General features: G+C 33.4%; 1 long non-coding RNA gene across 1 annotated transcript; it reads right to left on the minus strand.

The window, feature by feature from the left end:
- Positions 1–3,154: 3,154 nt before the first annotated feature.
- Positions 3,155–12,915, minus strand: LOC134711591 (uncharacterized). Its single transcript, XR_010106200.1, has 3 exons — positions 12,781–12,915; positions 10,124–10,156; positions 3,155–3,293 (listed from the first exon to the last, which is right to left on the minus strand). It is a non-coding gene; the product is annotated as an uncharacterized LOC134711591 (long non-coding RNA).

The following is a 12,915-nucleotide window of genomic DNA, read 5'->3' on the forward strand; positions in this document are numbered from 1 at the left end:
GGTAACTTCTTTTCTTTCTTCTTAAGAAGTTCCTTTATGAAGTCGGCCGCATAAGAATAAAGGAACAAGTAGACAAGTAGATGGGCGCAGTTTGTTCTCATTGGAAAGCCGATAGTTTGTTGAAAAACACGTCCACAAAACATAACAAATTTCATTACCAATCAAGTTAGTCTTTAGCCAAAATTACAAAAAAATGAATGAGGGGTACACAAAATGATTTTGATCAAAATCGTCCCATGTCATTTATTTTTTAGCTTTTCTCATTACTTGGCGTCTGTTGTCTGTCCTCTGTCGGTCGTCGTTAACTTTTACAAAAATCTTCTCTAAAACTACTGCGCCAAAAACCAAACTTGGCCACACTCATCATTTGGGTATCTAGTTTAAAAAAATGTGTCAGGTGGTCCAGCCAACCAACCAAGATGGCCACCATGACTAAAATAGAACATAGGTCTAACATGTAGATTTAGGCTTATGTAAATGTATCCGGTGACCAAGCCAACCAACCAAGATGGCCACCATGACTTAAAATAGAACATAGATGTAAAATGTTGATTTTGGCCTATATCTCTAAAACCAAAGCATTTAGAGCAAATCTGACTGGGTAAAAATGTTTAACAAGTCAAGATATATCTGCCCTTAAATTTTCAGATGAATCGGACAACCTGTTGTTTGGTTTCAGCCCCTGAATTGGTAGTTTTAAGGAGATTTTGCCGTTTTTGGTTATTATTTTGAATATTATTATAGATAGAGATAAACTGTAAACGACAATAATGGTCAGTAAAGTAAGATCTACAAATAAGTCAACATGACCTGAGTTTACTTGTTTTTTTTTTATATCATATGAAAAAACAAAAAAAAACAACATTTGGCTACAAAGTAAGCAACATTTTGCCAGCACCTCAAAAGTAAAGGAACAAACATGCTTGGTTTCATTCAATTCAGTAGTTCTCTCAAAGAAGAAATTTGTTTGCATTTCCCATAGGGTCCTATGTTAAACCAAGTCCCCCGCTTGCAGCCATCTTTGATGATGGATCGGCTCCAAAGTAACAACACTGGGTCAGTATCTCATCAGGAACATTTATGCTATGTTTGGTTTTATTCCAATCAGTGGTTCGCTAAAAGAAGTCATTTGTATGCATTTCCCATAGGGTCCTATGTTAAACTAAGTCCTCCGATGGCGGCCATCTTTGGTGATGGATCGACTACAAAGTAACAACACTTGGTCAGCACCTCATACGGCACATTTTTGCTATGTTTGGTTTCATTCCATTCAGTGGTTCTCTAAAAGAAGTCATTTGTATGGATTTCTCATAGGATCCTATGTTAAACTAAGTCCCCTGCTGGCGGCTATCTTGGATGATGGATCGGCTACAAAGTAACAACACTTGGTCAGTATTTTATAAGGAAATTCGTGCCATGTGTGGTTTCATTCCATTCAGTGGTTCTCTAGAAGAAGTTCAAAAGGTTAAAAGTTAACGACGACGACGACGACGACGGACGACAGACAACGGAAGCCAAGTGATGAGAAAAGCTCACTTGGCCCTTCGGGCCAGGTGAGCTAAAAAAGTAAACTATAAATGTAAGTATTTATAAATACATCAGATAACAGGTATCCTTCGTCAGTGAGATTGTGATGTTCAATGAATCATATTTCAGTCTTCTTAGATTAAACTATGACAATCTTGAAATTTATACTATAAAAAAGTCAAACCGAACATCAGTTAAGACGCTTGCACAAAAAAATTGTTAAACACGATAGGTTATATGGCTAGTTACAACAGAGAGTTCAAATATATGTTTTAAATAAAATAATAATGTGCGATGTGAACGAGCACAATTCTAAAACGGTGACGACAGTTATGATGTAACAGGAACGATTACGCATTAAAATTCCAAATAAACAGCACTGAACGATTTTATTTAATAGATATTTCAAATTGACAACGGCAGAGTAGTTACAACAGAATCTAACAACTAACAACGTATTTAACAATCACAAACAAACGGCTATTAAAATATAATGAAATAAAATTTTGACTTAGATTAACTAGTTGAACGTGACTTTGTACTTCACCATCCCTAAACAAATTAAGCAGACTTTTAACAGTCACTCCACTGGTACAGAATACACCATATTTTGCAATGTTAATTGCAAGACTACATATGTTGTATATATCCTACAATGTAACAGTCAGAACAGCCGTTTCACAAACAAATGAACTTTCATCGTAGCGACCACCAATGCAAGCCAGACCTCCCTATCAGATGACATTTCAGATCCCCTGACCACACTAAGGCAGTTCTCAATCGACTGACCATTACAATCATTGACCACAACTCTGCTTGCTCTAGGGAGGATAGGCGCACTCGGGAAAGATTTTAGATAAGAAAATTAACAACGTTGGCACTAAACAAACACTTGTTTTTATGTGTATTTTTTAATTTCTCAATTAATGGCAATGTTTTATTTTTTAACTTGTGTTTCGTTTATAAGTGTATCCTGCTAAAGTGTTCAGTAAAAACTCTCTAGAAGAAATTTCCAAACGGAAAGATCATAATCAAATCGCAAAATCATGACCTGATATCAAACGAATGTATAGCAACTGTCATATTCCTGACTTGGTACTAGAATATTCTTATGTAGAAAATAGTGGATTGATAAACAAAGGCAACAGCAGTATACAGCTGTTCAAAACTCGTATATCTATGGACAATAAAACAAAATTGGGGTTACAAACTTAAACTGCGGGAAACGCATTAAATATAAGAGGAAAACAACGACACAACATTAAAATGTAACACACACTGAAACGAACTAAGCATTAGACAAAATCCGATGAGAATAACAAATACTAGTATTACATCAAAACCAAATACAGGAATTTGGGATAGAAACGTACCGTGACACGTCTTATAGTATTGTTAATTGAACCTGGTTTTATAGTTTGCTAAATCTCTGACTTCCATGACAGTCTTATAACATTATTATAATTATTTATCCTTTGATGTGGCATTTTTATCCGGGTCTTTCCGTTTTAAATTTTCCGTTGAGTTCAGTATTTTCTTGATTTTACTGTAACTAGAAAAGCACAAGCATAATAAAACCTCAATTTCTAAGACCTCACTGGTTTTAACTTATCATAAATAACTTACATTTGTACCGTGGGAGTTAAGAGATACTTTATTTTCCTCAGTAAGTGCTGGAAAATTACAAGTATACAAGAATCCACAATGTTTCTTAAGTTTTGCCTCCAACATCCATATACTTGCACCATTTTGTCCGTTTTCACAAGCTAGATATAAAAAAAACAATGTAAAGGATTATAAAGTTTCATGAACCGAAGAAAGCTAAGTATGGAAAAAAAACAGTTTTGGGTTTGGTATTTCAACTTTTTAAAAAAACATTTGAACATTAGTCTTTTGTAGACAAAAGGCGCGTCTGGTGTTTCAAATTATATTCCTTGTACCTTTGATAACTAATTTCAATAGGCAGGGAAAGTATTGGCCAATAGGGACTCACTCACCAATCTTCTGGACTCAAACACAAGAACATGTATGTTTAAGAATTGGAATCGAAGTAATTTACGAGTATTTGGATATTTGTCAAGAGCAGTAAGGATTTCAACCCTTTAAGGGGTTTGAATATCTTAAAATTGCAACAAGGAAAACTAGAGGCTCTCAATAGCATGTGTCGCTCACCTGTTACTGTATTTACTGATGTCAATCGTCTTGGTTGGTAGGTGGGGTCATTTGACACTTTTTTCAAAATAGATACCCTAGTAATGATTGTGGCCAAGTTTGGTTAAATTTGGCCCATAGTTTTAGAAAAGAAGATTTTTGTACAAGTTCCAAAAATTACGAAAAGTTGTTCAATATTGACTATAAAGTGCAATAACTCCTTAAGGGGTACTCTTACAATGTTGATCATTTGACTTATTTGTAGATCTTATTATGCTGAACATTATTGCTGTTTACAGTTTATCTCTATCTATAATAGTATACACGATAATAACCAAAAACTGCAAAATTTCCTTAAAATTATCAATTTTAGGGCAGCTACCCAACAACGAGTTGTCCGATTCATCTGAAAATTTGTGAGGGGATAAATCTTATTCTGATGGACTTTAAATCTTGAGAGATTTGCCCTAAATGTCTTAGTTTCAAAGATATAAATAAAAAACTGCATTTTACCACTATGTTCTAATTTTAGCCATGTCAGCCATTTTGTTTGGAGGCGAGGTCACCGGACACATTTTTTAAACGATATACCAGAATGATAATTGTGGCCAAGTTTTGTTAAATTTGGCCATGTAGTTTCAGAGAAGAAAATTTTTGTACAAGTTACAAAAAATTACGAAAAGTTGTTAAAAATTGACTATAAAGGGCAATAACTCCTTAAGGGAATGACTGATAATTTTGGTCTTGCTGACTTATTTGTAGGTCTTACTTTGCTTAACATTAATGCTGTTTGAAGTTTATCTCTATCTATAATAGTATTCAAGATAATTAACAAAAACAGCAAACTTTCCTTAAAATTACCAATTCAGGGGCAGAAACCCAACAACGGGTTGTCTTATTCATCTGAAAATATCAGGGCAGATAAATTTTCACCTGATCAACAATTTTACCACATGTCAAATTTGCTCTAAATGCTTTGGTTTTTTGAGTTATATGCCAAAAACTGCATTTTACCCCTATGTTCTATTTTTAGCTGTGGCGGCCATCTTGGTTGGTTTGCCGGGTCACACCACACATTTTTTTCACTACATACCCCAATGATAGTTGTGGCCAAATTTGGTTTAATTTGACCCACTTGTTTCAGAGGAGAAGATTTTTTGTAAAAGATTACTAAAATTTACGAAAAATGGTTAAAAATTGACTATAAAGGGCAATAACTCCTAAAGGGGTTAATATACCATTTCGGTCATGTTGACTTATTTGTAGATCTTACTTTGCAGAACATTATTGCTGTTTACAGTTTATCTCTATGTATAATAATATTCAAGATAACAACCAAAATCTGCAAAATTTCCTTAAAATAACCAATTCAGGGGCAGCAACCCAACAACAGGCTGTCCGATTAGTCTGAAAATTTCAGGGCTGATAGATCTTCACCTGATCAACAATTTTACTTCGTCAGATTTGCTCTAAATGCTTTGGTTTTTTTGTTACCTTTCAGGTCAGGTGAGCTAAAAATGACGAAAAGTTGTTCAAAATTGATTATAAAGGGCAATAACTCCTTAAGGGGTACTCTTACAATTTTTATCATGTTGACTTATTTGTAGATCCAACTTTGCTGAACAAAACTGCTGTTTACAGTTTATATCTATCTAATAGTATTCAAGATAATAACCAAACACTGCAAAATTTCCTTAACATTACCAATTTTAGGGCAGCAACCCAACAACGAGTTGTCAGATTCATCTGAAAATTTGCGAGGGGATAGATCTTATTCTGATGGACATTTAAATCTTGAAAGATTTGCCCTAAATGTCTTAGTTTTAAAGATATAAATCAAAAACTGCATTTTACCACTATGTTCTAATTTTAGCCATGTCGGCCATTTTGTTTGGTAGGCGGTGTCATCGGACACATCTTTTAAGCAATGTACCACAATGATAATTATGGCCAAGTTTGGTTTAATTTGGCCATGTAGTTTCAGAGAAGAAGATTTTTGTACAAGTTACAAAAACTGACGAAAATTTGTTAAAAATTGACTATAAAGGGCAATAACTCCTAAAGGGGTTAATTGACCATTTCGGTCATGTTGACTTATTTGTAGATCTTACTTTGCAGAACATTATTGCTGTTTACAGTTTATCTCTATCTATAATAGTATTCAAGATAATAACCAAAAACTGCAAAATTTCCTTAAACTAACCAATCCAGGGGCAGCAACCTAACAACGGGTTGTCCAATTCATCTGAAAATTAAAAGGCAGAAAGATCTTGACCTGATCAACAATTTTACCCCATGTCAGATTTGCTCTAAATGTTTTGGTTTCAAAGATATAAGCCAAAGTATACATTTTACTCCTGTGTTCTATTTTTAGCCATGGAGGCCATCTTGGTTGGATGGCCAGGTCACCGGACACATTTTTAAAACTAGATACCCCAAGGATGATTGTGGCCAAGTTTGGTTAAATTTGGCCCAGTAGTTTCAGAGGAGAAGATTTTTGTAAAAGTTTACGGACGACGGACGATGGACGCCAAGTGATGAGAAAAGCTCACTTGACCTTTCATGTCAGGTGAGCTAAAAAGTGTGGAGATAAAACAAGAAGAAAAAAACGTAGAAAACAATGTCAGGGGCGGATCCAGGATTTTCAGTTAGGGGGGGCGCAAATTTAAGTTCAGACGAGACAGATCACAATTGCTCACCTGACCAATATATTTTTCAAATGAAAATTTCTACTTTTACCAGCGATTTTTAATTGTCTTTTCATAGTATCTGTTTTTTACTTTTTTTGATCTTCGGAGGTCGTCACCGACTTCACCGACTGTTCGCCATAAACTAAAATAAGTAAAGAATAAGATGCATTTACGCAGTTATATTTATTTTCTTGGGATCACAAGCATACAGTAATACGGTACATTATTCGGCTAAATATTTAGGTTGCAAGTGAGAAATAAATATAGACACAGAGATACAAATTAATAAACTTACCTTTCGCTTAAAACAGTATTTCTATCTTTCATTACAGTACCGATATTATAAAAAAAAATCTCGCTGCTTTCTTGATAAAATTATGAAAGTGAGTAAGGTATGTTTTGGAACTTCGATTTTCAAACAAATTGATTATAAAAACCGCAAATACAATGTAATTTTTTTTTCTTTTAACTGCTCAAAACCTATTATAATTATAAAAGATTGAATGGTCTCTTCTGATACTTAAATATGTTGAAGTCAACCTATGCTTTGCAAATTTTAAGGGGGGCGCACGCCCGCCACGCCCCCGCCTAAATCCGCCCCTGAATGTTACCCGAATTTCGTTCGAGTTGACATAATTGATATAATCAAAATAACAATTGCAACGAACTGACAGTTTACATGGTAAAAGGCACCGTTTTCAAACCTCTGATGCATGAATTCACATATATACATAACACCCTATATTTCTAATAATTTTAAGGTCATATCAAAACGAGTTGCTGGTGATTATTAAAAAAAATTATGCAATCAATCCACGAATATAAACCAAACTAAGTCCTCCCAGTACTAATATATTTACAGTTTTTTGTAAGGTGTAATCAACCAAAAAAAAAAATCACTCATTGATTTTTTTCGTAAACTTCACATTTTAATTAACTTTCAGGTGTTTGTGTCGAAGTTTACATGCGTGACCTTAAAGAACAATCGTCAGCAGAAACATAGGACATGTTAGAAATAATAATAAAAAAAATAACTGGAATTTCTATTGCAAGCAATTGCAATAGCGGATGTCTACCATTACCTACAGACATTTCACTCTATCAAAGTTTCAATTGAAATGATCTACCATTTCACGACAGGAAATGCTACTTCTAGTTTTTGGGGGCATTATGATATTTTCTGCATTTTTTCTATGATAACAGCAGTCGTTTTAGAAATTCAAAAGTTAAATGCCAAATATGCACATATATAATGAGGCAATATTTAGATTTTCTAGGAATACAACTTCAAGTATTCTTAAGTTAATAAAAAATGTCACATCTTCAAATGACAAGTAACATTACTTTGGTTCAATTTGGTCAAATGATCGAAAACATCGCTTATACTTTTATTACTTTTCGTTTAGACATTGATCTCGAAGAAAGCATAATTCAGCCTCAGTTGAAGCCGTGTTCATATCACTCTAACTTGAACCTAAGCTGAAGATGGGTTACACATGTGTGTTCAGATAAAATTATTTTAACTTCTAGTTTCTTGTGTACAATTTGGAGTTTAGTATGGTGTTCATTATCACTGAACTAGTATATATATTTGTTTAGCGGCCAGCAGTAGGACGCCTCCGGTTGCGGGAATTTCTCGCTGCATTGAAGACCTGTTGCTGACCTTCTGTTGTTGTCTGCTCTATGGTCGGGTTGTTGTCTCTTTGACACATTCCCAATTTCCATTCTCAATTTTATTCATCTTGAAAATTTTAGTGCACTTACGCAGGACTCAATTTTCCCTCTATTTTTATTAGATATATACCCTTGAAAACTTTAATTTGATTGGGTATATCTAAGTTAATGGCAGGATATTTCTGTAGATGTTAAAAAAACCTTACATTATTTAAAACGGTAGTAGGAAGAAATTTTATCAAATTTTGAAACAAAGCATACTTATAATTAATGACATCTAAACATAAATGTATGTCCACTCCCCCACGCACCCGCCAAACGTTCCAATTGACATTACTATGATTAGATTTGCATATTTATTTTTAAATCGTTTGAAAGGGGTTTTAGGATTGATACAAGATCTTATAATATGTGAAAATAGAATTACAAGTTACATATGTTCGAAGTTATAGTTATTCTATACGAACTTAAACAATTGAGTCCTGTTGTTACTATACTATATATAAAAATATTAATTTTCGCGAACCATTTAGGTCACGGAAATTCCAAAATATGGCATCAGTAAGGAGAGTTGTGCAAATAATGTGAAGACACAGAACCCCCATCCAAATTATCTTTAGCTAAAAGTATTCATCATTTTCTATTTTAAATGTACCAGCAACATTCCATTTTTCTATAATTTCGATTGAAATATTCCAAAATCTGAGTTAAAATCGATCGAATGCCCCAAATAAACATTGTCTGATTGGTTGAAGTACTGTGGTGTCAATGGTTAACATAATAAGCCTCGATGTAAAGCACACGCTTCACATGAATAAGGAGAGTTTTACAAATAATGTGAATACACAGGTCCTCCATCCTATTTATATTTTGCTGGAAATGTTGCAGTGTTCATCATTTCTGTTTTGATTCTGCTCACAACATTCCATTTTTTCTATAATTCCGATTTAAATATGTGGAACCCGCAATAAAAATAGATGGCCTCAATCATCTAATAGCAACGCAAAAAATTCCGTTACCCTGAGTTCTACGATGTTACATTAGCCTGGGATCCGGCCCAATCTAGCTGCGCGTCGTAAGGTCAAGATTAGCCAGGATCCCAGTCTAAATTATGTTACATAAACCAAAAAAATCACACATACAGAACTTTGCGCTTAAAAGTAATTCTTGGTGAAGTATACGGGTAACTTCGTTTACGAAAATTTATACACACTTTATCATTAACATATATATTACCTGGCTTTTGCATATGCACGTTTTTTTATTCTGAACTGTAGTCGAATTTAATTCTATACATTTTTTTTACATGAAGCAGAGTAAGAATATTTATTTAGCGCCAATTTACCAGCATCACAACAAAATTATTTACCGGTATTTTTGTGAAATTTCAGTTCTATAGGTTATCAATTAGAGAAATGTTGGTAAGTATTACTTATTTATGTTAAGGTTCTACTGATGTGCTTCTCTAGACCTTTTTGACGGTCCGTTTTATCCTTATTTATCCCATTACTATCTCCGATGACAGGAATGTCAACTCGACCTATTCGTGTCGAAAGTGAAAATCCAATCTCTTTGATGAAATAATTTCTTCTTCAACGGTTCATGCATTATTTTTGTATTATTTGATAACCAATCACATTCACGTTGCATGTTTGCATGAAAATGGTTATGTAAAATTGAGAATGGAAATGGGGAATGTGTCAAAGAGACAACAACCCGACCAAAATAAAAAAAAAACAAAAAAAAACACAACAGCAGAAGGTCACCAACAGGTCTTCAATGTAGCGAGAAATTCCCGCACCCGGAGGCGTCCTTCAGCTGGCCCCTAAACAAATATATACTAGTTAAAGTCATAAAAATATTTTCATTTCAAACACATGTATGAAGTCTTATTTTATTTATTGAATTAAATATATTGTCAGAGTATATATTTTTGACATCATTTCATGAGATAGAACATGGAAGATGGAAACCTCACTATAAAATTAAAGGAAGTACGTGGAAGAATATAATAACTATAAGAACGTTTTCCATACGAAACGTAAAGAAAATTAACTAAATTTGTAATTAAAAATAAATACCTGTTCGCTCTACGCTTTGCATTTTCATTACAGCTGAAATAGATAAGACAGTACTATAATCGATTATTAAAATTCCGCTATAAAAATTAAAGTGCACATTAAAATGTGCACTGTTATGTTAGTTTTAACATATTTATTAATAGTGGATTGCGTAACTAGTTATTGCAACTTATATTAATCCCTTTTCACTTTGCGGGTTTAAACGTAATAATAGGTACCAACCTTGATAGTTTAACAATACAATTTAGAAAGACAAACTATAAAATATCATTTGAAATGGCTAAACTCAATCAAGAGACTATAAAGACAAGTGAACATAAACTGAAAGAATACATTTGATATATGACACAATGTTAATACATTATAAATAAAACAAGGGGTGAATGAATAAAGGCAAAAGTAGTATACAGCTGTTAAATGTTTAAAACTTACAGAAATTAAACCGTAACCTTGAACACATAACCTTGCCACCTTATAGAATATTGCAACACCCTTTTCTCAGGTGCGGGGAGCGGGTGGGGTTTGGCGCCAACAAACATGTTTCCCCTGCCACAGTCTGTATATCCTGTTTTAAGTTAAAAGCCTGTAATACAGTGGTTGTCGTTTGTTGCTGTATATTATATTTGTTTTTCAATTATTTATTTTTAATAAACTAAGGGTGGTGTTTTCGAAAATACCCTAAGATTTTTTCCTAAGACACATCCTTAGACAAATTTTCTGATGGAATGAGGATAATCTTAGAAAACATCTTAAGTTTTGTCTTGAAAAGAGAGACAAAAGATATCAGAGGGACAGTCAAACTCACAAATCTGAAATAAACGGACAACGCCATGGCTAAAAAGGAAAAATACAAACAGACAAAGTGAAACAAAAGGACATACGACACAACATAGAAAAGTGAAGAATAAGCAACACGGACCCCACAAAAAAAGGGGTGATCTCAGGTGATCCGTAAGAGAAAGCAGCTATCATAACATGCATCTTATGTTAGGACGTCCCATACATATCATAAGGCGAAATTGTAAGTCTTTTAAGTAAATTTTTGATTCAACATTTATTTATGACGAAACCAAATAATAATATATTGTTTATGAATTTTATGATTTCACGTTTAAATTAAAAAGATATAGGAAGATGTGGTGTGAGTGCCAATGAGACAACTCTCCATCCAAGTAACAATTTAAAAAGTAAACCATTATATTTTAAAGTACGGCCTTCAACACGAAGCCTTGGCTCACACCGAACAACAAGCTATAAAGGGCCCCAAAATTACTAGTGTAAAACCATTCAAACGGGAAAACCAACGGTCTAATCTATATAAACAAAACGAGAAACACGTATATATTACATAAACAAACGACAACTACTGTATAAAAGCATGATTTCAAATATAATTATATTTCAATATCAAAAACTGGAAAACAATTTGTTTTAAAATGAGAGTTGAATTTGAAGTGTCAGCGTATTGTGAAAACACTAAGTTCAAAGTTTAAACTCATACCAAATGTCTTCATATACGGGAAAATAACCGATGGTGTGTTTCATTTCATGTTCATCTTCAAGAAAAATAATGAGCAATTAGCGAATTTCAGAAGATCAAGTCAAAAGGGCATTATATTCAGTAAACAACGCACTACATCCACAAACGGCGCTAAAAAGAATGATAGACAATTTGCAGCAAGGGGAATGCTTACAAGTCGACAAATTAAGTTTGGACGAATAACATTAACGGTGCCAATTTTCCTGCACCAGAAGATACGTTAGGTGTCCTAAAGTTATGACGTAAAATGCGATAAAAAATAAGTTATGAGGACTTCTACGTATCATAAGATGGTCTTATGACACGTCCTAATCCTTGGATAGGTTAAAGAAACCCACTCAGGTTATTAGATTTTTACATTTGTCATATAAGAACCTGTTAAGCTTTCTATACAGTATGAGTTTACTCTTTGTTGAAGGCAATACATACGGTGACCTATAGTTGCTTACACAATCATCATTTGGTTTTTGGTGTATAGTTGCCTCATGGCGATTATATATTTTTTTCTTTTTTTTTAATAATATAAAAGGCCCCGATAAGACAATGTAAAACAGTTCAAGCGAGAAAACTAACTTCCTTATTTATGTAAAAAAATGAGTAGTTACTTTTCTGTATAGGTTTGCTTAATGTTGAAGAATGTACGGTGACCTATTTTCGAAAATTCTTACGTCATTTGTTGGCCTCTGGTGAAAAGATGTATTATTACAACATATTCGTATTTTTGCAGTAACTTTGCTTATCTAAAATATCTCATCCAACAAAATGTAGGTCCACTGTTGATAATAATGGAAATTGATGTTTATTTGATTTCCATCTATCTTCCAAAATGAATTACAATAGCTAATTAATCTAGTTAATTCAGAGAAAAATATTTTGTTGTATTTCCACTATCATCAGGTATTTTGCAAGTTAATTATTGTTTTCATTATTATCTCACTAGAACTAAGCTTAACTTGTTTGCATAGTTTGATCTCAACCGATTAGAAATTATCAGCAAACAAAACCTTTTAGAATTAGGGATATTTAACATAATCAAAAGCTTAAACATCTCAAACGAATGGACAAAAACTGGCATATACCTGACTTGGTACAGGATTTGAATGAATGTTTTACTTACCAGGATTATTGTATACTTCATTTATTCTTGCTGCAACATCTTCTTCTTTTTCTGCATCTATGTATCGGACAGACTTTAGTACTGTTGGCAATTCATCGGTTATCGAATTAATACGAATAGGAATGACCTTCAATT

The sequence above is a fragment of the Mytilus trossulus genome, chromosome 1 (genome assembly GCF_036588685.1).
Source record: "Mytilus trossulus isolate FHL-02 chromosome 1, PNRI_Mtr1.1.1.hap1, whole genome shotgun sequence".
Taxonomy (NCBI): Eukaryota; Metazoa; Mollusca; class Bivalvia; order Mytilida; family Mytilidae; genus Mytilus; species Mytilus trossulus.